Source organism: Magnolia sinica, chromosome 12 (assembly GCF_029962835.1).
Source record: "Magnolia sinica isolate HGM2019 chromosome 12, MsV1, whole genome shotgun sequence".
In the NCBI taxonomy this organism is placed as follows: Eukaryota; Viridiplantae; Streptophyta; class Magnoliopsida; order Magnoliales; family Magnoliaceae; genus Magnolia; species Magnolia sinica.
The window spans coordinates 13856162-13872721 of record NC_080584.1 but is presented as its reverse complement, the minus strand read 5'-3'; the positions used below and the strand labels follow the sequence as shown (position 1 = coordinate 13872721).

The window sequence follows — 16560 nt, the reverse complement described above, 5'->3', positions numbered from 1 at the left end:
AACGTTCATCAATTGCTCTTTGGAAGCTGTAGCCAATGGCTCTGCAGCTTCAATTAGTAGGTGGGCCTCGGCCTTGCGAGTCAGATGAGTCTTGTCATTGGCCTCAAGCTCTCTCACCTTCAGCAGTAGATTGGTCACCACATTTTGAAGGCCTTTCATCTGCTTCTCACGCTCCTTTATCTGTTGCTCTTTTAGAGTGTTCATCTCCTTTTTAAGGCCTTCCATCTTATTCTTACACTTCTTTATTTGTTGCTCCTGTTGTATACAATAGTGGACCGTTTAGTCGTACTGGGACCCAGCATCATACATAATATGCTCACCAACATATATATGAAAAGCACATCATGATCATTGATTTAATTTTAAATTTTATTTAATCAATTTAAATTTAAAAATAAAAATAAAAATCCATAAGGTATCATCAGGAGACAGGGTGATACTGCACAGATGTGGGCCCTGTAATGTTTGAACGACATCCAACACATCCACCAGATGTATCATCCCAAAATATCCGAAAGGATAAAAAATCAGTTTGGTCCAAAACTCACGTGGGCCACAGCATGGAAACAAGCCAGGAAGGGGAGCGGACTAGGTGAAACTTCGGATCCACCAAGGTGGGTGGGACCCCTGACTGTGGGGCTCACATTGATGCATGTTCCTTAAATCCACACCGTCCAACCATTTTTAAAGTTCATTTCAACAAATGATCTCACAAATGAAGCATGGTCAAATCTTAAGTGGACCACACCACAGGAAACAGTGTGATTGAATTCCCACCACTAAAAACGTCACGGAGTCCACCAGAATGTTTATTTGTCATCCAACTTGTTGATAAGGTCACAAAAACCTATATAAAGAGACCACACAAATATCACCTTGATCCAAAGCTTCTTTAAAATCTCAGGCGGGGCACACCACATGAAACAGTGAGGATTAAACACTTATCTTTGAAAATTTTGTTTGGGCCAACAGAAGTTTTATATCAAGCTGATATTTGTGTTTTCTCTTCATCCAGGATTTTTTTTTTTTTTTTGAAAAACCTTACCAATAGGTTGGATGGCAAATAAACATTACAGTGAGCCCTAGAAAGCTTTTAAATGGTGGACCTGTTGTGTGGTCGATTTGAGATTTGGATCTGCCTCATTTTTTAATTCGTGCACTGAAATGATCTGAAAAAATGAATGGACGGCATGGATAAAACAGATGCATCATCATGAGACCCACACAGAGCTTTGACCCCAGCTAGCTGGCTGGTGTTGGGGTCACTAGCCAAACCGCGTCCCACTCCTCAATTGCCTAAGAGCTACTTAGATGGTGGCGTTGCCATTATCCCAACAACGCTATCCGAATGGAACTTGTTGGTAACCAAGTGGCTCCTAAGGTTTTGAGTTAGTACAAGTGGGTGTCATACTTGTCATGATCCAGACCGTTAGTCTGGTGGGGCCCACATGGGAATGATCATTCCCCAAACTTATCTCCAATAGGACCCACCTTTCAACCATGTGCCCTACTTGTACGAACTTGAATGTGGAGCATTGTATAATCAGGAAGTGAGGAACACGAAAATACATGCATGTGAAAGCAAGACTTACCAAAGCCGCTAGCGTTCTCTCACTGTGCGCGGTGGAATCAATCCTACCATGCTTTGACCCGTCCTCAACGAGTAGGGTAAGTGCGAGTGGACCCGAAGATTTCTACACTCGCATAGGAAAACTAAAAAAATGAGAGAAAAATAACTTCAACCTCTTTCATCATTCATCGTGTGATCACTCGTAAAGAAAAAGCCTCATCATCGCTGCTAATACATACGTTCAAACGTAAGTGATAAGGGTCCAAAACTCAGCCTAATCCAACGCTCAGAGAGAACGAGATGGAGCAATGGGTAGGGACGTTGATTGCGTGGCGACCCTATCACCGCCGAACTCTGTGGTGGCAAGACTTTGTGGGCCCCACCATAATGTATGTTTTTTATCCATGCCACATCCATTTTTCTGTTTTATCCTTGAGCTTTGGATATGCTTTGGGCTCATCTCCTAAAATGAGTTTGGAAAAATGGATGGCATGGATAAATCACATACATCAGGGTTGGACCCAGAAAGTCCTGCTTTCATAGAGGTCGGTGGTGGCAGTGTCACCACACAATCCGGGTCCGAAAAACTTTCAGATTGTGTGGGGTCCAATAGGATCAGACGCCCCACCAAGATTGGACAGCCCAAGAAGCAGGTCATTCCAAAATTCAAGTGGTCTACATCACATGAACTAAAGGGTTTTAGTTGTGATTTTATGTTGTTCTCTTTGTTGTGGCCTACCAAAGTTTTTTTTTTTTTTTTTTTCTAAATAAAATTATTTTATTTTATTTTATATCAGCTTGTTTTCTGGGAATCTAGGGAACATGAGGCAATGTACCTGATGCACGGTTTGGATTCCACCAACACATAAAGATGGGCCCTAAACAAGATCGACAGCATGGGAACTCAAATTTTCTTTCAAAGCCCCTGTTGGTGTCTGCACTTGGACAGTCCAATGAATGAATCCGGACCGTCTATTTGGTCCCCAATATATTTCAAACGCTGCCCAAAGAATTCAAACCATCCAATCAAAAGCCTGTGAAGTCGATGGTGAGGATGATTTATGAAGAAAGAGCTCCGATCAGTAATTTGAGCCATCTATTTGTTATTGTTAAGTCTCATCATGGATTGCTTATGGTTTTAAAGAATTACTTCAGTTGCATAATCCTAACCATCCCATCATCCATGGGTTAAAGAATGGACGGTTGTGAGTAAGAAGGTAAGCTTAATTATGGATGAATCAGGTCATTCTGAAGTGTGATTTTCATACTGTTGCCCATGGACTGTTTACAGGATGCAGCGGACAGTGCAGATCAATCCATCGGATCATTGAAGTGTCCCTATGCAATTCATCTTGTTTCACACACTGAACGGGCCGATTTCCAGACCACCCAATATATAAGGTGGGCCACACGTCATTGCAGACATGTGCCCAGCTGGGCCATACATTCATTTGGTATTATCAACCCTCCATTTGTAGAGATTAAAGGCGTAAACATGCTCTTAAATCAGGTGTTACGATCATACCTTAGCCTCTTTGTTTTCTGGTGTTCTGGTGAGGTACGTACTTCTATCTACTGATGAAGAAGGCTGCAAGTAATCAACAGTTAGATGCGATGGTGTTGGAGATTAGCAGCTAATCAAGAGAATATAGCAAGCATGCATGAAGAAAGCTACAGACAACAGTTTCTGGACTACCATGAAAAACACAATTTTAGCCATCAATCAGCAGCCTACGAAATGACGGTCAAGATGATCTATATAGTGAAAAGGTCCAAATCTGAGTCATTTAACTCGATGCAACTCGCAAATTGACTCACTCACTTCCGGTTGTTTGTTTTAATAAAAGGAGGAAAACAAATCTGGACCGTTCACTCATCAGATGGGCCCACAAGCTACCCAAAAAAAAAAGGTTTTTCCATCCATCTTGTTTCATACACTGTGAACGGGCCCAATTTCCAGGCCACCCAATATGTAAGGTGAACAACACCTCATCACAGACGTGCCCAGCTGGGCTATACATGCATTTGGGATCGTCAACCCTCCCTTGGTAAAGATAATTAAGTCCTAAACAAGCTCTTAAATTAGGTGTTAGATCATCATACCTTATCCTCTTTCTTTGCCAGTGTGCCGGTGGAGTATGAACTTTCATCGGATGATGAAGAAGAAGGCTGCAAGTATCAACGGTTAGATGTGAGGAGTTAGAGATTAGCAGCTAATCAAGAGATTATAACGAGCATGAAGAAAGGTACAGACAACACTTTCTGAACCACTATGAAAAACACAAATCTAGCCATCAATCAGCAGCCTACAAAATAACGGTCAAGATCATCTATATGGTGAAAAGGTCCAACAAAAACTCAACTCGGACATTTAGTGGAGCCTGCATATATAGATCAGAGTTATGAAACTCAGTGACTCGATGGATTTCGAGCTGAGTCATTACGAAACTCTCTAGTGAGGTTTACTCAGATTATACTCGACAAGATCTACTTGCTGATTCATTCAACTCAAATCGTGGGTGTTTGTTTTAATAAATGAAAAAAGGGGCAGAAAAATCTGGACCGTTCACTCATCAGATGGGCCCACAAGCTACAGAACAAAACATGGGTTTTGCCATCCATCTCGTTTCATACACTGTGAACGGGCCCGATTTCCAGGCCACCCAATATTTACGGTGGGCCACACGTCATCACAGACATGTGCCCAGCTGGGCCATACATGCATTTGGGATTATCAACCATCCGTTTGTAGAGATAATTAAGGTCTAAACATGCTCTTAACGTAGGTGTTAGATTATCATACTGTATCCTCCCTTTTCACTTCCGGTATCTTGTTGAAGCCCATACTTTCGACGGCTGATGGAGAAGGCCGCGATAATCAACGGTTAGATAAGATGGTGTTGGAGATTAGCAGCTAATCAAGAGATTATAGCAAGCATCAAGATGCTTGAAGAGCCTAAAAGGGAAGATTTGCAGGAATGCATAACATACTACCTCTTTTTGTAGAGAAGAGGAACCATACGATCCTCAGCATGAGGATCGATGCGGTATCCTTCGTTGCTTATTTAATAAATGTGGGGCCTGTAGTTGGGACGCGGTTTGGCTACTGACCCCAACATCGCAGAGGATCATATGAGATCTTGGAATAATAAAGGTTGCCAAAATCAATGGTTGATATCCAGTCAATTCTTCTGGAAGCAGATTCGGTGAGATTGACGTATGTGTTTAGAGCTAGGCTTGAGTGGAGTCGGACAGAGTTAGGGTTGACGAAACTCAGCTCAGTTTTGAAATAGACTTGAACCGAACTCGACCCAACGTAGTATCTAGTCCAGCATGTCACCGGATCCTGAGTCCGGGTCTGGCCTAGACTAATTCAGCTTGAGTCCGATCCAGTAGCAGGTATCGATTCAGGTCAAGTTGGCACCGAGTCATGTCAGGTGCAGGGTCTTGTATCCACGGGCTGATATCACAACTCAGAACCTAGGTGCACCTGGCAGAATTGTAGCCTCTCAATCAGCTACTTGCCATCTTGGGTTTCAGAACCCGTGGAATCAGTAGCAAGTTGGATTTTGGGTTCAGTCAAGTCGCAGCTCATTTTATTTTAGTGCATGATACCAAAATGAAGCATATCTAAATCCGAGGTGGACCATACCACACCATACCACAAAAAACATTGATGATTGAATGCCCATCATCAAAAACTTTTACCTACGAAATATTTCGTAGGTAAATGATATTATTTCGTAGGCAAAGAGTTTTACCTACGAAATAGTTCGTCGGTAAATCACCGTTGCCAGGACTTTTACCTATGAACTTTTTCGTAGGTAGAAAGTGTGTTCAGACTTTTATCTACAAACATTTCCGTAGCTAAAAAACACTGTTAAGACTTTTACCTACGACAATTTTCGTAGCTAATAGTTATTTACTCAACCTTTTACCTACGAAAATTTGCTTGGTAAAAGTCTCTTTTTTTCCCCCCAAATTCAGGCAAAATTCCCTGTTATACACCTGTTACAATATATTTCATTATATTCACATTCGCATTTTTCCAAACAAACACAAACTACATCCATCCTTGACCTGAGGCATTCTGGTTTTCTACAAAACTAATTTGATCTAATGCTGGTTGGGACGACAACACCATCTTTTCTTCTTTTTTTTTGCTTTTTCTTTTTTAAGAGTAGAACTGAAGAAAACAAAGAGAAACAGAGGATTCTGGATATGTCGTTGGGACAACCTATCAATGCTTTCCTAGAGTAAAGCATCCATGTTCAACAACAGCTCTTACGTATGTGTTGTTGAGTGCAAATATAAAATAAGCAACAATTTCTTTATATTCAAGTTGAACATGAAAACTTAGTGAATGGAATCTAATCACATAAAAGCATCACAATGCTCCAATCATCAACAGAAGCATCAATTGAAATTATAAGCAAAACATAAACATCTTAGAAAACACAATAGGCAGCTGGATCCTATGACCTTAGGACATACCATCTCAGAGTTGAAGCCGAGAACTAGGAGACTTCATAGGTGCTCCATGTTACTGTAAATGAACTGTAACTCAGACAAAAAAGTAAAATGTTGCACATAGTAACAGTGATGAATTCTCCAAATAAAACATAAAAACATGAAACTGTTGTATCATGTTTTCATGTTTGGATTAATATTTTCTGTTATATCAATTTTTAAGACTTAGTTGGACATTTAGAAAGCATTAAGACTCATAATTTTTTAATACTCAAATTATTTCTTAATATCATGAAGTCAAGCCAGCTCCAGCCCCTCCCTCCATGCCAATAAAGCATAGGAGAAAACTCCAATATATTGTATATTCCACCAAATAGTAGTTTCTTCCCCCTTTTTTCTGTGGGTAGGTAAATTGGGATCACACCTGAGACCTAAATGTTGCGTCAAAGATCACCATCCATGGAGCAACATGATCGAACCAACTCATAGTTACTACTTACTACATTCATCCAATTGTTAAGCGAATTTAGTGGACCCACATATCTTACTCCACTACCTGAAAATACACATCGCAAACGATTATGTAAGAATACAAGTGATACAAATAGAATACATCAAAAAAATAAAAAAGAAGAAAAGAAAAAGAAGACTGAGGGAATTTCACCTTTGCCTAGCTGTAGGCTGTAGCAGGTTGTTGCAGGAATAAATGAGTTGCTATCTATAGAACTGCAGGCCCTTAACGGTGGTGATTGGTTTTCAGCCTTTCATAGATGAGTTGGAGATGTAGTCCTGCTTGTATTTTCTTGGGATGGATATACATTGTTGAGCTCGTTAGTGGAAGTTAAGTGGGTTTTTATTAACAGTTAGTTTCTTTCCTTGTTTTTCTTACATTGTTTAGCAGGCTTTCGTTGCTGCCAATAGTCCAATCTCAAATAGGTGTTACCATTTTTTGGTTTAACACCAAAAGAAAAGACATCTTTTACCTTTAATCCACTCTGGCAATCTCCATGAACTGAGGGGGTAATTCTGGCCATACCTCCTCATTTTCTCCAAATTTAAAATTCCGAAGGTGTGTTAGGAATGACAGAATATGGGATTAAAAATAAAATAAAAAATAAAAAAATCCAAGTTTTTCAGATTTGTCACAGGAAAGGGGATTCAAATATGAGACGGTGCACACATCTCAAATACTTTCAGGGATGGAAGCTGGAAGCTGGCAGAATCCAGCAGTTCTCCTACCAATTTTCTTTCATCTCCCCACTTGAAACGAATGGATGGAGCTAATTCTAATCCTATTCAACTGATCTGCAGTTCAACACCAGTTGTGTGCAAACAGGCTCTTAAACATATCGAATTTCGTTTTATGATTTTAATAGATACAAGTTCGAGTGATTCTGCGACCAGTTGCTCCCACTGAGGAAAGCTGACCGTTCCACACTAATGGGTCCACAATATCAAAGGCTCACCTAAGTAGGGGCATCGGGATTATTTGGTTGACAAGCAATGCAGAGGCTACCCTAATTAGAGATGGAAACGTAACACATCCAAACAAGATCCATGCCACTCATCAGGTGGGGACCACTGTCATTGCCTACAAATCAGGCTGGTACTATCATCAGCAAGGCCAAATGTGTACAATAAATAAATAAATAATTGATAGTTGAAGAGAATTAACCAACATGGATTTTGGACTACAGCAGATGCACTACCTTGTGAATAGCTTTTTATTTTATTTTATTTTATTAAATGAAGCCCACTCATGAGTTAGTTGCTCAAATGGGAGTTTTTTCTCAAATGAAAGTAATTCATCTGGTAGCTAAATTTCAGCAGCAACATCTGAGTTAGTCGCTCAAATGGGTGTTTTTTCTTAAATGAAAGCAATTCATCTGGTAGCTAAATTTTAGCAGCAACATCTAAGGACACCCTTAGAGTAACTTTCACAAGTGTACCACTCATTCAGTATAATCAAACTCCTAGATGCATTACCGGTAAACCTCCTATTTCTACCATTTGATCATCAGGCTAAGGGAATTTCACCGGTATCCCTGCAATGGGTTAGCTGTTTTCCCAGATCTTGCATCTGTCCATGCTTTTGCAATCGTCCACTTCATGTCATCATCTCCATCCTCATACATGTTCTGCAACAGGTCATTTTCTCAGCTTAATCCAGAATGTGCAACCCCTTGATATCCATGGTGGTTGACAAAAGGAGGTAATGTATGATGCTCAGCCTATAGAAAAAAAGGGCAATTTTCAGTTGTGTCAGCATGCCGGACACTTGAGGCCTGCTTTTCAGTGATCCAGACAGTTCATTTCATGCTAGCATAACTGCTTTTCGGTTTTTAATCATCCATTTGTAGGAAAGCAATTATAGATGGCGAGGATCTTCTCCCTGAGGTGGTTTTCACAGCATTTACCCAATCAACAATGGGGCACAACAAAAGCTAGGACTCATATGCACAGAATGTTGGCTCAAAAAAAAAACTGCTAGTTCAGGCCGAGGCATAGGACATTTCCCAAGAAAAGAATGGATACAGGACTTACCTTCATCAAATCCATAATTCCAGCCATTGGATCCTTTTATGTATCCATATTTGGCTTCAACTGCAAAATAATAAAACTGCAAAATAATAAAACAAACCTTATAACCATTTCCGAGACAAAACCACACAAGTTGGAATGTATAGAGCTGTTCAAAGATGATAATCTCCAAGGTACCCAAGTACCCATGTGGACATATACATTCAACTATAATTCACAAAACAATATCAATTTCGGTTTTCATCATCCAAAGACAGGCTGACTCCTTGGATAGCAGTAATGTGGATTGCCATATAATAATAACAATGCCTTTTTTTACCATGCCATGCATATGTTCTTTCATCATCCAAAGACACAGGAAATGAAAGAGGAAATGAAAAATTGGCATTTACCTTATCTTCTTTGAAGTGCAAATCAAGCCAATTCCCTTCTGAAGTTTTAGACAGTGTGACAATGACTCGGTTGGGCTTAACAACCACCTTACATTGCTCAGGCACAATCTCCTTGTTCAACTTCAGTATGGCACAACGGTAATTCTTCCCTTGAACGTCATGGAATTTAATATCAACAGACAGGCTTGAAAACAGTTTCCACCTTCTCTTGCTCCACACCCTCCAAGGACACGTAAATCTTAAAGGAAAACAAATAATGAAAAATAAAAATCAACTTTTACATTTAATTTCTATCAACCACAAACACTAGAGACACATGAGAATATGTTTCCAACTGTCTTTAAAAATTGAAGTACAACATTTATGAAAATAAGATTTAAGAAGGAAAAAAAAAACCCATGTTTGTATGTACAATTAAGCTAATGGTGTTCCCTAATGATTGTAATGAAGAAGTAAGCCTCAAACTGGAACCATATTCCTTTCCAATCTGACTTGAAAGTGGCATAGTTGCAACTGGAAGCCAAGTCCTTGAATATGATTGCCAGGTACTTTTGCTTATTTCCACTTTAGTATACTTTTAATTGCAACCAAATTCGATAGCATCCTACACACCCAATTCAAAGTAGGTGAGGCTCCTACTAGTGCAACTCATCTCATACCTATTTAATAAATACAACCAGAAAAAAAAAAAAAAAAAAAACACTAGCACAACTTTCTGAGTATAGTATTCTTCGTAGTAACAGAAATTTGTGAGATTCAACAAGGAGCTGAGTTAAGAAATCTGACAATACCATATGCAGAAATATGCCACATGTGATGATTAAAAGTTCTCTTAACTTTTGAACAATACCATATGCAGAAATATGCCACAACACTTCAAATTCGGAAGTTGAACCCGAATTTTGTCTAGTTTTGTCCATATGTACTGCAATAAAGGTTCCAGACCCAACCCAATTTGACCCCCACTTCAGCAACAAGAAGGATACATTTTGTGCTTTGTATAAAGGCAAAAGAAGTTTCTTATGGTACCTCATAAGGAAAAAGAGATCTTCCTCCTCAAGCAAATAACTGATAAAGCAAAACCCAACATCCAAGAAAGTCCATTTACACCACAAATCAAAATTTTATTAATGCAACAAGCAAACTTGAAAAAAGAACCTAAAAAAATAACAAGGCTAATAGGTACTTGCATAGAAATTGTCTCAGCCAACAGGCTCTAGTAATTTCAAATTGTCTATTAGGTGATTTAAGTTATGGAGCAATAAGGAAACTGAGAACTAAGAGAAAAATGCTCCAGCTGTACAAGAAGCATAACATGCAGTTACCAATGCGCAATGACGAAAGGCGGAGCTAAAATCCTCCAAAAGTGGTGACTCAGATGGTGTTGTTCCCACCAAGTGGAGAATAATCCATTGAGTAAGTATTTCCTGAATCATGGGAATCAATTCAAGCTATACATGGGAGATGTCTTCATGAACCATAAGGACCTACAAACAAGTAAGAAATTCAATAGAGAAAAGAGAGATTTAGGTGAGATTCTCAAAGCATGGCCGTAATTGTAGAAAGGTTTGCATTTTAACACAATTACATAAAAGTTTCACTAGAAAATGCATAATGACAGATGAGACTGCCTGGAAGAACTTGGAAGAAAACAAACTCAGTGCAGCCCAAAGTTGACAAACAGTGAACAAATTCAAGGCAAAGATGGCACTTCTTTAAAAACATCTAAAAGATGAACCTGCAAAAGTTTGGTTTTCAGGGGAACTATAAGACTTGCTACATCTAGAAATTTGCTAGTACTTACAATGAGGAGGTGGGACCTCAAACAGAGAAAGTTCCAATGAGGAGGTGCCTATACAACCTGCATTCCAATAGCAGATGAAAGGACATTCTCCCAAACATCAGTGATGATTTTATTTTAAAGAAAGAGAAACATAAATACAGAGAGGGCTGACAAGGGCTCAGATACAACAGAGGCATTGCATCGGAGATGACTAGCTCCAATCCAGTCACCCGCCGCAAGTCTGTTCACATGACTGTCTGCCTCCCAAATACATCTTTAAAACCAAATTCTCTTTCCTACTCCTAGCAATCATATTTCTATTTCAAAAGGCAAATACATGACTGATCTCTACATTAACCATATAGTTTATTTAATACCATTGTTTCTCCTTCATTTGAATTTAGTCTAGAATGAATGAAGCTTGGTAGATGAATGTGGGCCGGTTGACTCGAAGACAACCAAGATTTTTTTTTTTTTCTTTTTTTTTCCCCCTTTCCAAAAGTCCTGTCTTTTTATTAAATTACTGTTGGTTTTCAGATAAATTATTGAGCATCAGATAAAAAGGGAATCGCATGCATGTATAGTAAATAAATTATTTATTAACTAGCAACAGTCTTTCAAAAGCTGAGACAGAACCTTGGGAAGTACAAAAAGGCGAACAACACTGCTATATTGAATTACAAAAGAAAAGGAATAACAAGATTATGAATATCTAAGATTTTCAAGAGCTTCTAAAAGTATGGAAGGATTTCAATGGTTCCATCAACTATAGTGAAACTATAAATAAAACGGCCATTCAATTCTTAAAAGAAAATATCTACTCCGAATCTATTTCTTGAAATTTAACTCAGGGAAAGACATGATGAGGTTGATCACTGTCTTCCTTAGGATAACTACTCCAAATCTATGAAGCTCTTTGAATTCTTCATCGTCGACATTGGCAACATTGCTACATTAAATGTAGTCTGTGATAATGTGGTTCAATCACATTGCAATAAATAAGAATTTTTTTATTTGTGACAAGCAACTTTATTGAATTGCATATTTGATCATGTGCAATTGCATATGCGACAACATATTTTTGTTTTGTTTGTTTTTTTTTTTTTTTTGAAAATTAAAAAAAAATCAAAAATATGAAAAATAAATAAATTAAAATTTGTAAAAAAACAAAAAAAGAAGAACAAATTAAGGATAACTTTCCTAAGTTAACAAATGGGGATGTTTTGTGTTGTATTAGGAAAAAACAAAAGAGTTCTTTCAAATCCACATGAATATCATTTAACTGTTTTTGGATTTTCTACTAATAGTGTAAGAGTAGAAATCCAAAATCACGTATTAATGCGCAAGTAAAAAAGAATGTAGTGTTGTTGTCGACTTCGAGTTCTGCTGCATTATGTTTTTAAGGATGTTGTATATCTATAGGCACTCAAAGATGGATTTGTTGTATTAACAAGGTGTAATTAAGTTTGCTTATTTTTGGCTTTTTGTTTATAAACTGAGGTATATATAATGCTTGGCCTGAGGCTTTCTATGGCATGTTTGGGTTTTCAACTTGTACAAGTGGGGCCCATGTTCAACCCTCATCAGAGTTTAAATAGAGGCACGGTGGCTGCCGTTTTTCCTGCCAAGGAACGGCCCGAAACAGGGGCATTTTTACCCGGATTTCCGGACTGATATCAGTCCGATTTCTGGGATTTGTTGCAGCTCAAACAGAGCCCGATTATGAACTGTTTCTGGACTAAGTTTTAGCCCTCAGCTGGGGCCATTTTCATGCCATTGTTCGGCCCCAACTAGCACCTGAACTCAGGCCATGTTCGGCCTCAAACAGGGCCCGTAATCAGGTCATGTTTATCCTCAAAACAGGGACCGTATTCAGGCCCTATTCAAGCTCCGCCATGGACGGATCGTGGCCCCAAACTTGGCTTATATCAGGGCCTTATAGCTACACATATGGAAGAAGGAGAAACAGATAAGAAGGAAAGAAGAGAAAGGCTGAGTTGTGGACTGATTACCTAGCCGGGCTTGGCTCTACTCCTTCTCCCTTTTCTTCTTCATTTCTCACCCCTTTTTGTGTGAAAACTCTGAAGGGAACTGGATCCTTGTTATAGGCAGGGAGAGTATCATCCAACGGCCGGGATCGTTTCTGCCATTCGGCCGTCGGCGCGGCCTCTTTTCACCGAAGAGGAGAAGACAGACCAGATCTGGGTTAGGGAACAGAGAGAGAGAGAGATTTGGGATTTGGGGGTTTTTTTTGGGCGCGGCTTTGTTTTTAAGCGCGCGCCCAAATTTAGTCCTTGGTTTGGTATGGCTCTGTGGGCCCCACCATAATGCGTGTCAAACATCTACCCCATCAGTCAGATGCACCATCCCATGGTGGGCAAAGGGATAAAAAATCAAATCAATCTATTACTTTTGTGAGCCACACCACATACAAAAGTTGAGAGGGGTTACCCTCCATTAAAACATTCATAATTATTTTTTGGGCCCACCGAGATGTGGCCCACAAATCCAGCCCATCCATTATGTGTGTGCCTCTTGGATGAGGGGTCATACCAAGTTTCAGACGCATCCAAATTTCAGGTGGGGCCCACCAAGTGCTTTTATATGTTTTAGGCATGTCTTCACATGATTTTAGATGGTATGGCCCAACGGAGTTTCGTATACAGCTAATTTTTGGCATATCGCATAATTTAAAGGGCACCCATCAAATGCATGATGTTAATGTTTGACACATGTCATGGTGGGGCCCACACAGCTTGACCTCATGGGGACGGCATGGATTAAACACAAAGGTCAAGTTGTGTGGGCTTCACCATGACATGTGTCAAACATCAACACCGTGCATTTGATGGGCCCCCTTTAAATTATGAGATATCCCAAAAATCAGCCGTAAACGGATCTTAGGTGGGCCATACCTTCTAAATTCATGTGAATAAATGCCTAAAACATATAAAAGCACTTGGTTGGGCTCACTTGAAATTTTCATGCATATGAAACTTGGTCTGACTCCTCATCCAAGTGGGACACACATAATGGATGAGCTAGATTTGTGAACCACATCTCGGTGGGCCTAACAAATGATTATGAATATTTTAATGGAGTGTAATCCCTCTCAACTTTTGTATGTGGTGTGGCCCAAAAAAGTCACGAATTGACTTGATTTTTAAGCCCTAGGCCCACCATGGAATGGTGCATTTGACTGATGGGGTAGTTGTGGGCCCACTTTGATTTATATATTGTATATCCATATGATCCATTTGCTAGGCTCGATGTACAACCATAGTGACTCTAGAGTGGGCAACGTTTAAAAATTGGAGGTAATTCTTTAGCTGTACAGGTGGCATGGTTTTACAGTAATCACAACAGTCCAAATCGCTAAACCAAGTGTGGACGGAGTATAATTGAAAAATGACAAAGAGAAGATTATTAACCATGCACCTGATTTTTTACTTTAAATTTGGACCACTCGCTGCTTTCTTTTAATAATCTATTTGATGGCCATTAATTGGATGGTCAAGATTAGAGATTTGCTTAATCTCACAATTTGGATGGTCTGGATAGTCGTACATCATTGTCACGCGTAAGGAGAATGAATGGACAATCAGCTTGTTTTTCGAGAAGGACAATCTTCATTGAGGGGCCTACCTTTTTCATGGTACTGATGTCCTCCATAAATGACACGGTAACGCGAGCCATGGTACCGTTGCATATAGGTGATTAGTTCTCTTTTTAAAATGTTGAAATATCAATATTGTATTATAAGCTTTGCTAAGCGCACACGCATGTGCAATACAGCTCAAGTACATGCCATATATTTGCCAGCATGGCACAATAGATCTGAGATCCAGTCCATCCATCAGAACAGAAACACAATAATAATAACTTAATTCAAGAATCCATTTGGTCCAGGTGTTACGTGGGCCACAATTTTTAAAAAAAGTATGGCTCTGAAAAACCTGGTTGAAGTTTTCTAACCCATTCACTGTTTCCAAATTGAGGCCCACATACTCATTGGACCAGATTTTATTTTGAAGAAAAAAACATATACAGAGTAGGACCAACCTAATGGATGGATGAGATCTAGCATGTATGTGTCATGCTGGCATATGTGTGGCACGTACACGAGTTTAATTGCACACGCATGTGCGCTTAGCAAAACTCTACAATTTCCATTCATATGATATAAAAACTAAACACACACACATATATACACACACACACACACACATTTTTACTGACAAAAATTTTTAAAAATTAAAACATTTTAACATTACTAGAAAAATATATACATTTTTACATTAGGAAAAACACTTTTACCGATGATTTTTTGTATTTTGAAAAATTCAAAACACACTGTACCTACGAAAATTTTCGTAGGTAAAGATGACTAGGTAAAACTAAAGATTTCAATTGTTGTATTTTGAAAAATTCAAAACACCATTTACCTATATTTTGAAAAATTCAAAACACCCTTTACTTATGAAACTTTTCGTAGGTAAAGATGACTTTTACCTTCTTATTTCGTAGGTAAATGTAGACTTTTCGATATAGAAGAAAGATTCAAATTTCAAAACACCCTTTACCTACGAATATTTTCGTAGGTACATGAAAATTTAGAATTTACAATTTCAAAACACCCTTTACCTACGACTATTTTCGATTCAAATCACCCTTTAACTACGAATAGTTTCATAGGTAAATATGTTGAGAACACCCTTTAGCTACGATAAGTTTCGTAGGTAAAGAGGGCTTTTATTTCGTATGTAAAAGTAAGGTTTTCGATTTTTGTATTTTGAAATTTTCAAAACACCCTATGACTTTTGCTTACGAAATCCAATTTCATTGCTAAAAGTAGACTTTTGGGTATAATCGAAAATTTCAAAACACCCTTTACCTACGAATTCATAGGTAAAGATGGATTTTTCCTACGACATAAAATATTTGTATGTAAAGATGAATTTTACCTATGAAATATAGTATCGTAGGTACAAGTAAACTTTTTGATATTTAGAAAATTCAGAACACCCTTTAGCTATGGATTTTTTCGTAGGTAAATATGGCTTTGGTAGATAAAAGTAGACTATTCGATTATTTAAAAAATTGAGAACACCCTTTAGCTACGACAATTTTCGTAGGTAAATAGGGCTTTTACCTAGGTAAAAGTAAGGTTTTCGATTTTTATTGCAAAACACCCTTTACCTACCAAAGTTTTCGTAGGTAAAGATGACTTAACGATTTAATTTAAAAATTCAAAACACCCTTTAGCTACGAACATTTTCGTAGGTAAAGATAGCTTTTACCTACGAACTTATATTTCGCAGGTAAAAGTAAGGTTTTCGATTTTTCAAATTTCAAAAGACCTTTTACCTATGAATATTTTCGTAGGTAAAGAGGGATTTTCCCTAAATTTAGAACACCCTTTAGCTATGAATATTTTCGTAGGTAAAGATGTCTTCTGCCTACTAAAAGTTTCATAGGTGTAGATATCTTTTACCTACGAAATTATATTTCGTTGGTAAAAGTAATCCGAAAAATTGAAAACACCTTTTGCCTACTAAAAGCTTCGTAGGTGAAGATATCTTTTACCTACGAAATTGTATTTCGTCGGTAAAAGTAATCTTTTCGATTTTTTATTTTTTTGAAAAATTCAAAACACCCTTTACCTATGAAAATTTGCGTAGGTAAAGATGGCTTTTACCTACGATATTAGATTTCGTAGGTAAAAGTAAACCGTGGATTAAAAAGACCCTTTACCTACGAAAATTTTCGTAGGTAAATATGACTTGTACCTACAAAATTTAATT

At 38.3% G+C, this 16560-nt stretch overlaps 2 long non-coding RNA genes and 1 pseudogene across 2 annotated transcripts; all 3 read right to left on the bottom strand.

Moving 5' to 3' along the window:
- Nucleotides 1-1620: 1620 nt before the first annotated feature.
- On the bottom strand, nucleotides 1621-3843 carry LOC131221992 (uncharacterized). Its single transcript, XR_009159703.1, has 3 exons — nucleotides 3674-3843; nucleotides 3096-3158; nucleotides 1621-1694 (listed from the first exon to the last, which is right to left on the bottom strand). It is a non-coding gene; the product is annotated as an uncharacterized LOC131221992 (long non-coding RNA).
- A 2601-nt stretch (nucleotides 3844-6444) lies between these two features.
- On the bottom strand, nucleotides 6445-7616 carry LOC131220958 (uncharacterized). The gene is made up of 2 exons (XR_009158925.1): nucleotides 6705-7616; nucleotides 6445-6596 (listed from the first exon to the last, which is right to left on the bottom strand). It is a non-coding gene; the product is annotated as an uncharacterized LOC131220958 (long non-coding RNA).
- A 28-nt stretch (nucleotides 7617-7644) lies between these two features.
- Nucleotides 7645-10953, bottom strand: LOC131219941 (uncharacterized; annotated as a pseudogene).
- Between the last annotated feature and the right edge of the window lie 5607 nt (nucleotides 10954-16560).